We start from the raw sequence: 15,939 nt of genomic DNA, 5'->3' as shown, positions 1-15,939 counted from the left end.
CCCCTATCTATCATCTCAGGCAGAGGTGTTCAATTCACTGCTCAGTTTTGAAAGTTGTTTTAGAAAGGTTTGGGTTTAAAGGTACATCTTAGTAAAGCTTTTCATCCTAAAATAGATAGTCAAGTAGAGTGTACGATCCAAACTCTTAGTATATGTTGAGAACTTGTGTTATTGATTTCAAAGGTATTTGGTATTATACCTTGCCTCTTATAAAGTTTTCAGATGACCTCTTATGAGGCTCTTTATGAAAGGAGAAGTAGATTACCAATTGGTTGGTTCGAAGTTGGTGAAACTGAGTTGATAGAGCCAAACTTGATTCATCAAACTATGGAGAAGGTGAAAATCATTCAGTAGAGGTTGAAACCCATGCAGTGTCATCAAAATTCCTACATTGATGTTAGGTGAAGAGACTTAGATTTTTAGGTGAATGATTGAGTATACTTAAATTTTTCATCCATGAAAGGTATTATGAGATTTGGAAAGAAAGGGAAGCTTAATCCTATTACATTGGTCCTTACTAGATTATTAAGAGAGTTGACAATGTAGATTATGAGTTGGAGCTACCATTAAAGTTAGCAGTCGTTATTCCAATGTTTTATATTTCAATTCTTAAGAAGTAATTGGGAGATCCTTCACTCACTGTTACTACAGAAAATATTAGTGTGAAAGATAGATAGGGGAACTCAATTTGAGAACCAAAGAGGTCGGTTCAGTCAAAGTTTTATAGAGGAATCATTTTTTTAAAGAGGATACATAGGAAGCCGAAGAGGATATGAAAGCCAAGTACCCTTACCTACTCATCCCTCCTAGTGGTGATGTCGAAGGTAATATTCCTTTTCCCCATCTTAAATTTAGTTTCCTTTGAGTGTTTAGTATTTAATTCTTGCATTGGGCTCACACGGTGAGTAAATTCTTAGCTTGGTCATCATTCAAGGATGACTGATCCCAAGGTGGAGATATTGTAAGACACCAAAGATTCCTAGCATAGACCCCTTAGAAGGATCTAGAGAAAAGTTAGAATTTTCCCTCAGATCAATGACCCATGAGCAGTACGTACGGACTGTAGGAAGAGCTATGGGTCATAGGTAGGACTCAAAGATCCTTCCACCCTTAGTGAGAATTTATTTTGTTAATATCTTTCCTATGAATGGCTTCTACAGCTTGTAGAAGTTTCTACAGACCATAGGAGATATATGTGGAAGAGGTCCCCAAGCACAGTTTGAAGACCCTTTTTCACGAGTCCTTGTATGAGTTGTATAAAAGTCTACGACTCATACAGGTACCTCATAGACCCAATTTCACATTCTAGTAGCTACTAGAATATGCAACAAATTCCACGAGCAAGTCTTACGGTTCATCATATGGTCTACAGCCCCGTAGAGGGTTCTGTAGATCCAAAGCCTAATTTCCTCGATTCAATTCCACGAGTGACTTTACTGACTCATTGAGGGGTCTACAACCCATAGGAGGGTCATAGACCCAACTTCAAAAATTCTAGTAGGTCCAAGTTTTCATACCCAGATCCTACTATTGGTCTTTTACAGTCCATAGAACACCCCGTAGGCAACCCAACACAGTTTTAATGAGGGGTAAAGTCATCCTTTCCCAAAAGCTATATTTTAATTCATTCGTTGTGTTTGAGGAGTATAACTATTTTAAAAAGAATGTAGTGAGTTGAAAAGAGTTATGTTAAATTGAGTAAAGTCGAGTATGACTAAATGAGGTATATTTTAAGTATTTTCACTCACCAGAGTATATGGGAATAATATATGATTTTGGGAGTAGTATTGAGCATCGAGAGTTAAGATAACTCAAACCCCATATACTATGTAGTCAGCAAAGGATAAGTTTATGTCATTGGTTCGGCAAACTCCTCACTTTATTTCTTGATACGAACTTTTATTGGATACATTAGATGAGTTAGCGTCCCTTTATCTAGCGTGGTATTTGATGGTTGTGTCAATGATATCAGTTCATTGTATAATCACGAGGCTCATAGTGATGGGGTTAGATAAACTCCCCAAAGAGTAAAACCTTATTTATATTGAGTTGCATTCACTTACTTATATCTTGTAAAGCATTGACTTGTTTCATAATTATAGAGTTTAGTTACTTCAACATTCATTTAGCCTAATCTTCTTTGAATATGTTTCCTTTCATCTATTTTACATACCATACTTTCCATGTAATGATTTCTTCCAACTCTGTATCCTTTTATGATGCAGATAAAGGTGTTAAAGATCCTCAACAGGTGCATAATTGAAGATCACTCGTCATCCATCTTTTGATGAGACCTCCTAGTAATTGGAGGAACTCTTTAGTTATTTATTTATTAGCCATTTGAGGTAACCATGGGCCTGTCCCGAAACCTATCTAAAGTTAGTTAGAGGCTTCATAGATATAGAGAAAGTATGGGATCATTTCAGTTTTATTTTCATAGTTGATATTTTTAAACAACTTTATTCTATTTAGAGTACTTGAGACTTATTTTTAGAAGTATTACTTTATCCTTTTGTATGCCCATATGAGTTAGATTTTCTCGGCAACCAACAATGTTTTATGAGTATCGGCCATACTGAGGGTGTAGACTTGGGGCGTCACATATATATAAAAAAGAATTCTTAAAACATAATCTCTAAAATACTGAATTAAACCTCTACTGTGTTTATGAAGCGTCTAAATACTATAGATATGTACCGGGAAAAGCCCACGGCTGCCTCAAAAGAACTAACAATAATAAGTAAGAAACTAAATATAGTTCCTCCAGAAGAATGAAGATATCACAAAAAACTGGAGAAAATATGATCTTCAATGATGCAACTGTAGAGGATCTCTAACAGCTGTACCTGCATCACAACATGATGCAGCACCGAAAGACATCTGTACATGGAATGCATGGTATATAAAATAGATGAAGTGAAACATACTCACTAAATACCAAATGACATGAATACTCAAAGTAACTGACTAAAAGTAAAGCATGCAAGTGTAATGTAAAACCTCATAGGTTTACAATAAAGTAGAATGATAAATGTAACTAAAAATAAAATAATATTTTCTTTTATTTGGGAGTTTCTCTAACTGACAACCATCACTATGATCCTCATGATGATACAACATACTTCTCATGTTGCTAGAGCCATATTTTGCCTTGCCAGAATAAGGGATACAAACTTAACTCATTGATCCATATAAAAGTCCATATTAGGGACTGAAATGAGGAGTTGCCCAAACCAACAGTATGATCCAATCCTACACTAGCTATGTAGTTTATGGGATTTGAGCTATCCAAAATCTTACCCAAGTCGGTGCTCAATCCTACTCCCAAAATAATATAATAATGCTCATATAATGGGATAAGTAAGATTCTCAAAATACATCTCATTTAGTCTCAATGGACTTTTTTTCATTAGATCAAACTCTTCTCAACTCTTTATGATTTCTGTTTAAAAAAGAAAATCAATATGCAATTGGGACTACTCGTGTTCCCTAAATCTGATTCTCAAAATATCAATAGCATTTGGGACTACTCGTTTAGAAATTGAAAATCATGCATAAAATCCTTAATGTAAAACTCTGTACATTCAAGTAATATAATGTGTTTGGGATGCTGATGTCTCCTCAAAGCTCTTATTTTAATCAAGAGAATAAAATACATCATTTTTAACTCTAAACAATACATTGTGAGAAGCAATGTAGACACTCAACTAGGGTTTATGTGAATGTAAGAATGACCAATAAATTCAAGTATTCAAATTATGAGAATAATCACAATATCACTAATTATACATAGAATGCAACAAAAGTAATCATAACTCATTTGAAAACTCAATATCATATGATTAAACACAAGCTTGAACTTTTTATTGACGTAATTGAGATGCAGGGTGCGAGGACGAACTTAGTCTAATGTTATGATTAGCCTTACATACCTAAAAGAATAACGTTCTTGGTGAAACTCAAAGAACTCTATGAATACGCTTAAATCCTAGCTCTTTCTCCTCACCAATCCTTGCTATAAGTCTTTTAAGAATTAATGAGGGAAAAAGAATCATAGGGTGTTGATAAAGGTCTTAACTTAGTCCTTAAACATCAAGGTTTTTACTTGAAAAGGGCAATAAATGATGAAAATACACCTTACTAAAAAACTGGCTAGTCATGTATGGTTACCTCCTACGGTCCATAGAAACTTATTTGGGCTATAGGATCCCTCTTGTAGAAATTGGTACATAATTTGGAGCTTACTAGAATTTGCAAGGATTAGGTCTTCGGGTTGTAGGTTTGGGTCTGCAGACCATTCTACAGGTCGTATACCCTGGTCGTGAAAGTTTGTTACACTTTATAGTAGTTATTGCAATTGCAAGATTGGGTCTATGAGTCCCTTCTATGGGTCACATGAAATAGTTCATGGGATGGGTTTGAGAGTGGGTCTTAGGTTCTTCCCTATGGACACTACCTACGATCCGTTGGAATTCTACAGATTGTAAAGAGATCTATAGAAGAGTTATGATAGCCTTAAAATTTTATTAAATTTAAGGTGACCTATGATTCCCTCGTACGGTCCATAAAAGTTTCTATGGGTCATAGATGATACTCGTAAAAGTCATTAGATGAATAAACCGAATGTTTTCTCAGGGCTTTTTTGACTGATCTAAGTTAAAATATTTTGGGGTATTACAGAGCGAAGGTAGAAGAGATTGTGAAGTTGAAATATGAAGGGTTGACTTTGAAAGAAAACATTCTTAAATTCATCCAGTTATCTTAATATGCTCTATAGATGGTTCTAGATATGTTATCAAGGATGAGAGAGTTTGTCTCTGGATTGGGAAAACATGTGAAGAAGGAATGTTATGCGACACTTCTTATTTACAAAATGGACATCTCTAGGCATATGATGTATGCACAACAGGTTAGGAACACAGGAAGAGTAATATGAAATAGCATCAGAACAAAAGGGCAAAGTCGATAAGACATAAGCCCACACAATAGAAGAGTGGCAATCACAATAGGTCTTTCTTCCAGAAAAGGTTATCTTGATATGAAGCATCATTTATAAGTGCAACTATATCGGGTAATAGAAATGATCATAAATTTTATGGAAGTCAGAATTTCAAAGCTCAGGGCTCTCAATCACAAGGTAGTGTGGCTCAAGGATTTTCTCAAAACCTACCTTGTGGTAAGTGTGGCATGCCCTATTTCAGGGAGTATCCTGATGACCCTAGTAGTTTCTACAAGTATTGACAAATGGGTCACTTTCTAAGAGATTGTCTGATGTAGAAATAAGATTATGGGGGCAATAAGGCGAGTCTTCATCATCGGCTCCATCAGGCAGGGTCACCCAAAGAGGTGCTACTTTAGGGATAGGTGGAGGATCAAACCATCTATATGCTATGTCTAGTCACCAGGATTAGGAGAACTCGCAAAACATTATCACTGGTATGCTAAATGTTTTCTCACTTGATGTTTATATGTTACTTGATCTTGGTGCAAATTTGTATTTTATGACTCCTTATTATAGCTATGAAGTTTAGGATAAATTCTGAATACCTTCTAGAGCATTTTAATATTTGTACTGATTATAGTGAGTCTAGTTTTACCAAGAAAGTCTATCGAGATTGCACGATATCAATCTATCATAAAGACACCATAGTTGACTTAGTCTAGTTCAATATGGTAGATTTTGATATTATCATAGAATGGATTGTCTTCATGCTTGTTATACCTTAACTGATTGTCAAACTCGAGTAGACAAATTTTAGTTTCCAAATAAGCCAATCTTAGAATGGAAGGGTAGTCCCTATTTTCTATGGGTGATTTCATCTCATACCTTAAGGTAGGTAGTTAGTTTCCAAGGGGTGTATCTATCACATAGTTCGAGTTAAAGACTCTAGTGTTGAGAGACCATCCCTTCAATCAGTACAAGTTGTGAATATATTTCCAAAAGTCTTCCCCGATGACCTTCCTAGAGTCCCTCTCGATAGGGATATAGTCTTTGGGATAGATGTCCTTCCCGATACTCAATCCATCTCTATTCTGCCATATAGAATAGCTCCATCCGAGATGAAAGAGTTAAAAGAACAGTTGAAAAATCTCTTTAGCAAGGATTTAAACCAATTGAGTGTCTCTCATTGGGGTGCTCCTATCCTGTTCGTGCAAAAGAAAGATAATTTTGTTAGAATATGTATTGACTATCACCAATTAAACAAGGTCACTATAAACAATAAGTTTATGTAACACCCCAAGGAATCCTAGCTTAAAACCCTTAGAATATATTCGAAGAAACTGAGCAAGACCCTTAGAACCTGTGACCCACGACCAATACCTTATGGGTCATAGAACGAGGTACGGGTTGTAGGCAAGGTTTGTAGGTCACTCTTATGCTTATGGAAATTTTGAGTTTTGTTGAGACTCTTCTACAACCCGTAAAAGTTTCTACAGACCATAGAAAGCATCCGTAGTGTTATACCCTGTACCTTTATGCTTCGAAACATCTTCTTAAGCTTCTTGAAAGATGTCCCGTGACCCAGATTATCTATAACATGATTAAATAACTCTAAGGAAGGGAGGACGTGACGCCCTTTGAGAGTGAAGGTTGGAAATAGGTCTATAAGGATTTGAAATGAATTGGAGGCCGAGAAATGAGTCGTAGGACTCGACTTACTTACATAAGATACCAACTTGGACGACTTACATAACTAAGCCACTGGAGTATATGTTGAGCTTACGTAGCAAGGATTATATGGGCTCCTAAAGTAAGACGAGATTACGAATCCACGGAAGAGGCGGAAAGAGGCATAGCACCTACTTGGAAGGAAGCAGGTGATGCACCTACTTTGACTAAGTAGGTGATGCACCTACTTGGACCAAGGAGGTGACACAACTACTTGAGGTGGGTCCCATACCGCCATATGACAGCCTTCGTGGCCTAATAAGGGCTTGACACGTGTCACCCATAGGGGTGACACATGGCACTTCCTAAGGAACCACATATATGTATGCTAATGACTCTTAAGTCATTATTTATCAAAAATCAGCCCAAAACATAGAGAGAAAACATGGAGAAGAAGAAGGGAAGGAGGCAGCCATGGTTTAGAAGAATTAAAGGTGAGTTCTTCACTTCTCCTCCGTCAATTAGTTATCTACGGTGTTCCTCAACTACGTGGAGGGGTATATGTGTATATTACGATGCCTATGGAACCATATTTTCAGTTCTACACTTGGAAAACTGAGAGAAGCTTAAAGAGAAAACGCTAGGGAACAGACCCATTTTTGAATTAAACTGTTGTTAGTAAAACGAGTATAACTACTTGTGTAAGGCTTCGTTTTAAGTGATTCAAGATGTTTTGGAAATATATTTCATAGGGATATAACTTTCATTTAGAGTCTACAACCCATGTTTGCTTTTCTCTGCTCTAAAAATGGTGGTGAAGCATGGGGGAGCTGCTGCCCAGATTGTGTTTTGGAAATCCTACGCGGACAGCTGTGATTATTTTGGTCATATATTTTCGTACAAAATTGTTGTAGGGGTAATTCAAACTTTTTTGCGACCTTGATACACATGTCTATAACTTTAATTGAGGCCACAAATCCTGTTTCCCTCAATTACCCCTCCAAAACTAAGAGACAATATAAGACAGTGGGCTGTCCAGATTTCACGTTTTGGATAGTTTTGGTGAGTTTGACAAGTTTAACATAAGGTAAGGCCTTTCATTTTAAATTTGAGTTTATGGTGTTGTTATATAGGGTATTATACGTTGTGTAAGTGGCTGGAAATGTGAAAATATGATAAATATGTTTGACGCCCGAAATAAACTAAATTGGAGTCGCTAGAAGTGAATTGTCGTCGAAATGAAGTGTCGTTCTTGTAAGTTGGTGCTGCAGGGATGTAATGTATTTTTGCAGGGCCTAAATTCGTTCTAAAATGGGTGTGGATGCTGCTGGTTGCAGCCACATGACCCCTCGTTGTGTATAATGAAAGGCGTTACAAAATAAAGGCTAGACGCCCTATTGTCCTACCATACTTTTGAATAAGTCGTTTGGAGTTTATGTTGTATATTGTTGGAGTGAATTGCTGAAGGTTGTTTTGGTTGGTTGGCTATAGGTCTTAGGGACCTAATTGGAAATTTGGATAGGGTACATTATAGGGGAGGTGCTGCCCAATTTTCGTCGACGCCTTAGCGAATAACAGAACAAGTCGGGGAAACGACTAAGGAAATAGATTCCATTAATACTAAGATGTAACCTAGGGTGATGGAAAGTAAAAGGGGTTGATATTCATACTACTTTCATGTTGAATAGGTTCAAAGGAAGGCGAGGCAAGCAGGATAAGGAATAATTCATACAAGGTATGTAAAGCTATTCATTCTTTTGGCATGTTTTGGTATAAATATGTAGAGCCTATCTGTTCTTTCTTTTGGGCATGTGTTAGATCTAAGTGACAAGTGATATTTGTATGAAGCTTGGGTTAACTCTATTCATGAGCTCTGAACATGATTCATGATTCATAATTCGTGTTCACAATTGAATGTTAAGACTCTTAAAGTAGTTAAGCTTCCATTCCTCAAGTATTCTATATATTGAGAAGTAGTGTATGTAAAGTTATTCCTCCTCTCCTTTGGAACGACTTAGATGTAAGTATTATGTATATGAAGTTTGAAGTTATTCCACTATTAAAACTCTAGGGGTGAGTTAAGACTCTTGTTCACTTCCTACTGATTAAAACTCGTGTAACAAGTTGAGTCATTACTTTTCAAGTCTTCCATGTGATAAGAAGTGGTGCATGTAAAGCTTGTCTTTTCCTACTTCGAGAAAGACTAGACTAAAGGTTTTATAGGACATGGATTTGGATATAGCCCCATTTATAGATTCTGGATGTAACTCATGACTTGTACCCTCTTTTGAAAGATAAGGACCTTGAAGTAGTTGAACTACGAGCCTTAAGCCTCCTATAGGTTGAATAGTGTTGGGATGTGTAAGCTCATATATCTAGGGGCTCTTAAACATGCTTTAGGATGATATATGTGGGATGTTTGATATTTTATAGAGTTTTAGGTACACGTATATGCATTATGATATATATGGATCGGGCCGAACGTACCTCGGCACATTTTGCTATGTAAGGATCAGGTTGTACATTCCACAACAGATTATGTATTATACGGATTGGGCCATCGTACCTCGGCATTATTATGCATTATATGGATCAGGCCATCGTACGTCGGCATTGTTATACGACATACGGATCTAGCCATTGTTCCTCAACATTATTATATGATACATGGATTGGGCCGTCGTTCCTCGGCATATACTTTCTAAATACATGGATCGGGCTGTACATCCCACAGCGTTAATGGCATATATATACCTAGCATGATAGATGATGTGTTTGTAACACCAAGTCCCCGCGTAGGCCAGATACGGTATATGATAATGGTGTACATGACTTTATTTTGTAAGGTGCAGGCACAGTACCCTATTAAATGTTATACTTGGTTTGCTGCATCCCTAGTTCAGTTGTTATCTCAGTTATGTTGTGCTTATATACTCAGTACATATACCGTACTGACCCTCCTTTCTTCGAGGGGCTGCGTTTCATGCCCGCAGGTATAGATGTTAATTTCGGAGATCCGCCAGCTTAGGATTTCCACTCAGCTATGTTGGAAGTGCTTCACTGTTTCAGAGCCTAGCTTTTGAGTACTGCTCCTACGATGTATATATTCGTTTATGCAGGGGTACGGTGGGGGCCCTGTCCCGCCATATGTTGTCATTCCTATTCTTAGAGGTCTGTAGACATATGTGTGTGGGTTTTTTTGGAGTTTATTTTGGTTATGCCTATGTGATATGTTGTAAAAGCTATTATGTTGTGGCAGCCTTCTCGGCTGGCTTTTCTCTTTCATGACATGATGCAAATAAAAGAGGCCACACGTGTATGAATATTTTATCACTCACTGGTTCATTTATTTGGTTCTTATATCTAGGAGGCTATATGAACATGAAAAAGTTTTAACCCATTGAGGTTTTGTGAGCAGTATCACGTTATACATAGTCCAATTTGACTGTAGTCGATAGTTACGTAAACAGGGGTCCAAGTCGGACCCCAGTCGCGGCCCACGGGGTTGGGTCGTGAAAAAAGTGGTATCAGAGCAGTTCATCCTTGGAGTGTCTACAGACCGTGTCTAGTAGAGTCTTGTTTATCGGTGTATTGTGCACCCCATCTATAAACAGGAGGCTACAGGACATTTAGGATGTTACCTTTCTTTCATATCTAAGATTGTGTGATAGAACTGAGTTATAGGGAATGAAATTCCTCATACTAACTTATGATTTCAGCAGAAGGACAATATCGAAAGTAGAAAGTGACTGACGATATTAGAAGTCACAAAGCACGCAGGTAAGGAAAGGCACGAATGATAGGTGCCAGGTAAGGTATTGAATTACGGTTGACATGTAAAGTTGAAAATTGAAAGGAAAAGTAGACGGAAAGTCTAAACATGTGCAGTTCGAGTTGGACATACGAGGTAAGTCCATCAGTTTATACTATTGTTAATATTGGGCACCCTGTGAGGCTGCGATATGACGTGATATGATACGTATATATGTATCTTTATGCGTATTGCCCCTGTGAGGCCTTGTTGGCATTTTCTGTGTGCAGGTGTTGAGATAGTAAGATATACAGAGAAAACTCTGCCTTAATTTTCCTTGAAATAAAAGGAAAATGATTTAGGAAAGACTGGTAGTTCTGGACAGAACGATATATTAAGGATAAGACTAACTAAGAATGGTAAGTAACCCACAGTAAGAATCGTGAAAAAGGTTAAGAAGTGTTATACTATGGGGTAGAATGCGAACAGGATATGATGTGAATATAATAAGGATAGTTATGAAAATGAGTAAAGCCTTGTGAGGAAGTGGCTAAAGATAGGATGTGGTCCGTGTAATAAGAATATAAGGGTAACTTGGGCGGTGCAGCTTAGCCTACTAGATCGGCTGCTGGGTTATCGTCTTCTTCGATAGATATGCGCCCCATGGGGGAGGGTGCGATCATACCAGCACTAAGGTACCGGATCCCATTAGAACTCCGAAGTTAAGCGTGCTTGGGCAAGAGTAATATTGGGATGGGTGACCCCCCTAGGAAGCCCTGTGTGGCTATCATATGAGATGATATGCATGTATATATACACGTTGGCCATGCATGGCATTGTTGATATAAAGAAGTATTGTGGATACGTAACTCCATCATGAAAGATGATAAGACCCTTGAGATAGGGGATGTAGCTTTGCAAAACAACTAGCGCATTGTGAATTCATTAAAGGGACAAGTGATACCCACTGGGATAAGGCTAGGACTATGACAAAGCTTGGGACACCGAGCGTCGGAAGGTAAGTACTGCCTATTTGAGAATTGGAAACGACTATAAGCCCTAGCTAGTTGTTGATCAAAACAAATGGAAAGTGGCTTCAAATAAATTGCTACATGACTCAAGTACCCATAATTAGACTGGATTAGCACCTTATGATTGTGTTAAGTTATCGTACCTAGGCAACCAAAGGTATGAAAGATATAAAGGAAGGCATAAATATGGTGCAGTATATCGAATATGTTGGAAAAGAATCATCCGTATTGGAAAATTAGAAATGACTTGAATAGTATGACATCAAAGAATAGGTGCATACAAAGGGGATGAATACAACAAGAGAATTACGATGAGAACTTAAGCATATTGTAAGGAATAGCCAGGCTATACTCGACTGAAGGAAAGATGTTGGTAACAAAGTTACTGACTACTAATATTGTGGTGTACAAGTAGCAAAATAAGGAAAGGATGAGAGATCTCTCCTATACTGGAATATAAGGAAACTCAAGGGTAAGTAGAGGAAGGAAGTAAGAAACGATACAGGTTTACGTACAGACTAGTATGGTGATGCTAAAGCACCTTTCAGGCTATTTTAAGCTCCTACACATGTTCGTGTAAAGGGTGCAATATGATGTGTGGTAAAGAAACTGGAAAGAAGTAATAAAAAAGAAATATCACGTGTTCCCTATGCTTACAAGTAATCCTAACCTTTCAAACTCTGATATTGATTACTCGATGAAAGTATATGTTATGGCAACGAGATAGAGGACCTCTCCATATAATCGGTATAAGGTTCGGAGGAAGTTTTTGGTTTACATTCGAGGACGAATGTTCTAAATGGGGGAAGGATGTTATACCCCGTACCTTTATGCTTCGGAACGTCTTCTTAAGCTTCTTGAATGATGTCCCGTGACCCAGATTATCTATAACATGATTAAATAACTCTAAGGAAGGGAGGACGTGAAGCCCCTTGAGAGTGAAGGTTGGAAATAGGTCTATAAGGATTTGAAATGAATTGGAGGCCGAGAAATGAGTCGTAGGACTCGACTTACTTACATAAACTACCAACTTGGATGACTTACATAACTAATCCACTAGAGTACATGTTGAGCTTACGTAGTAAGGATTACATGTGCTCCTAAAGTAAGATGAGATTACGAATTCACAGGAGAGGCAGAAGGAGGCGTAGTACCTACTCGGAAGCAAGCAGGTGATGCACCTACTTTGACTAAGTAGGTGATGCACCTACTCTGACCAAGTAGGTGACACACCTACTTGAGGTGGGTCCCACACCACCACATGGCAGCCTTGGAGGCTAGGTATGGATTCGTGGCCCAATAAGGGCTTGACACGTGTCACCCTTAGGGGTTAACACGTGGCACTTCCTAAGGAACCACATATATGTATTCTAATGACTCTTAAGTCATTATTTATCCAAAATCAGCCCAAAACATAGAGAGAAAACGTGGAGAAGAACAAGGGAAGGAGGCAGCCATGGTTTAGAAGAATTAAAGGTGAGTTGTTCACTTCTCCTCCGTTAATTAGTTATCTACGGTGTTCCTCAACTACGTGGAGGGGTATATGTTTATATTACGATGCCTACAGAACCATACTTTCAGTTCTACACTTGGAAAACTAAGAGAAGCTTAAAGAGAAAACGCTAGGGAACAAACCCGTTTTTGAATTAAACTACTGTTAGTAAAACGAGTATAACTCCTTGTGTAAGGCTTCATTTTAAGTGATTCAAGATGTTTTAGAAAGATATTTCATAGGTATATAACTTGTATTTAGACTCTACGAACCATTTTTGGTTTTCTCTACTCTAAAAATGGTGGTGAAGCATGGGGGAGCTGCTGCCCAGATTGTGTTTTGGAAATCCTACGCGGACAGCTGTGAGTATTTTTGTCATATATTTTCGTAAAATATTGTTGTAGGGGTAATTCAAACTTTTTTGAGACCTTGATACACATTTCTATAACTTTAATTGAGGCCACAAATCCTGTTTCCCTCAATTACCCCTCCGAAACTAAGAGACAATATAAGACAGTGGGCTGTCCAGATTTCACATTTTGGATAGTTTTGGCGAGTTTGACAAGTTTAACGTAAGGTAAGGCCTTTCCTTTTAAATTGGAGTTTATAGTGTTGTTATATAGGGTATTATACGTTATGTAAGTCGCTGGAAATGTGAAAATATGATAAATATGTTTGACGCCCGAAATAAACTAAATTGGAGTCGCTAGAAGTGAATTGTCGTCGAAATGAAGTGTCGTTCTTGTAAGTTGGTGCTGCAGGGATGTAATGTATTGTTTCAGGGCCTAAATTAGTTCTAAAATGGGTGTGGATGCTGCTGGTTGCATCCACACAACCCCTCGTTGTGTATAATGAAAGGCGTTACAAAATAAAGGCTAGACGCCCTATTGTCCTACCATATTTTTGAATAAGTCATTCGGAGTTTATGTTGTATATTGTTGGAGTGAATTGCTGAAGGTTGTTGTGGTTGGTTGGATGTAGGTCTTAGGGACCTAATTGTAAATTTGGATAGGGTACATTATAGGGGAGGTGTTGCCCAATTTTCGTCGACGCCTTAGCGAATAACAGAACTAGTCGGGGAAACGACTAAGGAAATAGATTCTATTAATACTAAGATGTAACCTAGGGTGATGGAAAGTAAAAGGGGTTGATATTCATACTACTTTCATGTTGAATAGGTTCAAAGGAAGGCGAGGCAAGCAGGATAAGGAATAATTAAGACAATGTATGTAAAGTTATTCCTTCTTTTGGCATGTTTTGGTATAAATATGTAGAGCCTATCTGTTCTTTCTTTTGGGCATGTGTTAGATCTAAGTGACAAGTGATATTTGTATGAAGCTTGGGGTAACTCTATTCATGAGCTCTGAACATGATTCATGATTCATAATTCGTGTTCACAATTGAATGTTAAGACTCTTAAAGTAGTTAAGCTTCCATTCCTCAAGTATTCTATATACTGAGAAGTAGTGTATGTAAAGTTATTCCTCCTCTCCTTTGGCACGACTTAGATGTAAGTATTATGTATATGAAGTTTGAAGTTATTCCACTATTAAAACTCTGAGGGTGAGTTAAGACTCTTGTTCACTTCCTACTGATTAGAACTCCTATAACAAGTTGAGTCATTACTTTTCAAGTCTTCCATGTGATAGGAAGTGGTGCATGTAAAGCTTGTCTTTTTTCCTGCTTCGAGAAAGACTAGACTAAAGGTTCTATACGACATGGATTTGGATATAGCCCCATTTATAGATTCTGGATGTAACTTATGACTTTTACCCACTTTTGAATAATAAGGACCTTGAAGTAGTTGAACTACGACCCTTAAGCCTCTTATAGGTTGAATAGTTTTGGGATGTGTAAGCTCGTATATCAAGGGGCTCTTAAACATGCTTTAGGATAATATATGTGGGATGTTTGATATTTTACAGAGTTTTACGTACACGTATATGCATTATGATATATATGGATCAGGACGAACGTACCTCGGCACATTTTGCTATGTAAGGATCGGGTCGTACATTCCACGACAGATTATGCATTATACGGATCGGGCCATTGTACCTCGGAAATATTATGCATTATACGAATCGGGCCATTGTACCTCGGCAATATTATGCATTATACAGATCGGGCCATCGTACCTCAGCATTATTATGCATTATATGGATCGGGCCGTCGTACGTCGGCATTGTTATATGATATACGGATCTAGCCATTGTTCCTCGGCATTATTATATGATACATGGATCAGGCCGTCGTTCCTCAGCATGTACTTTCTATATACATGGATCGGGCTGTACATCCCACAGTGTTAATGGCATATATATACCTAGCATGATAGATGATATGTTTGTAACATCGAGTCCCCGCGCGGGCCAGATACGGTATGTGATAATGGTATACATGATTTTATTTTGTGAGGTGCAGGCACAGTACCCTATTAAATGTTATACTTGATTTGCTGCATCCCTAGTTCAGTTGTTATCTCAGTTATGTTGTGCTTATATACTCAGTACATATATCGTACTGACCCCCTTTCTTCGGGGGGCTGCGTTTCATGCTCGCAGGTACAGATGTTCATTTCGGAGATCCGCCAGCTTAGGATTTTCGCTCAGCTATATTGGAAGTAATTTACTGTTTTAGAGCCTAGCTTTTGAGTACTGCTCCTGCGATGTATATATTCGTTTATGCAGGGGTACGGCGAAGGCCCTATCCCGCCATATGTTGTCGTTCCTATTCCTAGAGGTTTGTAGACATATGTGTGTGGGTTTTTTTAGAGTTTATTTTGGTTATGCCTATGGGATATGTTGTAAAAGCTATTATGTTGTGGTAGCCTTCTTGACTAGCTTTCCCCTTTCATGACATGATGCAAATAAAAGAGGCCACACGTGTATGAATATTTTATCACCTACTGGGTTCACGTGTTTGGTTCCTATATCTAGGAGGCTATATGAACATGAAAAAGTTTTAACCCATTGAGGTTTTTGTGAGCAGTATCACAATTATACATAGTCCAATATGACTGTAGTCGACAGTTATGTAAACGGGGGTCCAGGTC

At 37.9% G+C, this 15,939-nt stretch overlaps 1 pseudogene; it reads left to right on the top strand.

The window, feature by feature from the left end:
• The first annotated feature begins 11,032 nt into the window (after window positions 1-11,032).
• LOC129904789 (5S ribosomal RNA) lies at window positions 11,033-11,151 on the top strand (annotated as a pseudogene).
• Window positions 11,152-15,939: the final 4,788 nt, after the last annotated feature.

This window comes from Solanum dulcamara, chromosome 9, assembly GCF_947179165.1.
Source record: "Solanum dulcamara chromosome 9, daSolDulc1.2, whole genome shotgun sequence".
NCBI classification, from domain to species: Eukaryota; Viridiplantae; Streptophyta; class Magnoliopsida; order Solanales; family Solanaceae; genus Solanum; species Solanum dulcamara.
The sequence above is the reverse complement of the archived record's forward strand: the minus strand, read 5'-3'. Positions and strand labels throughout refer to the sequence as shown.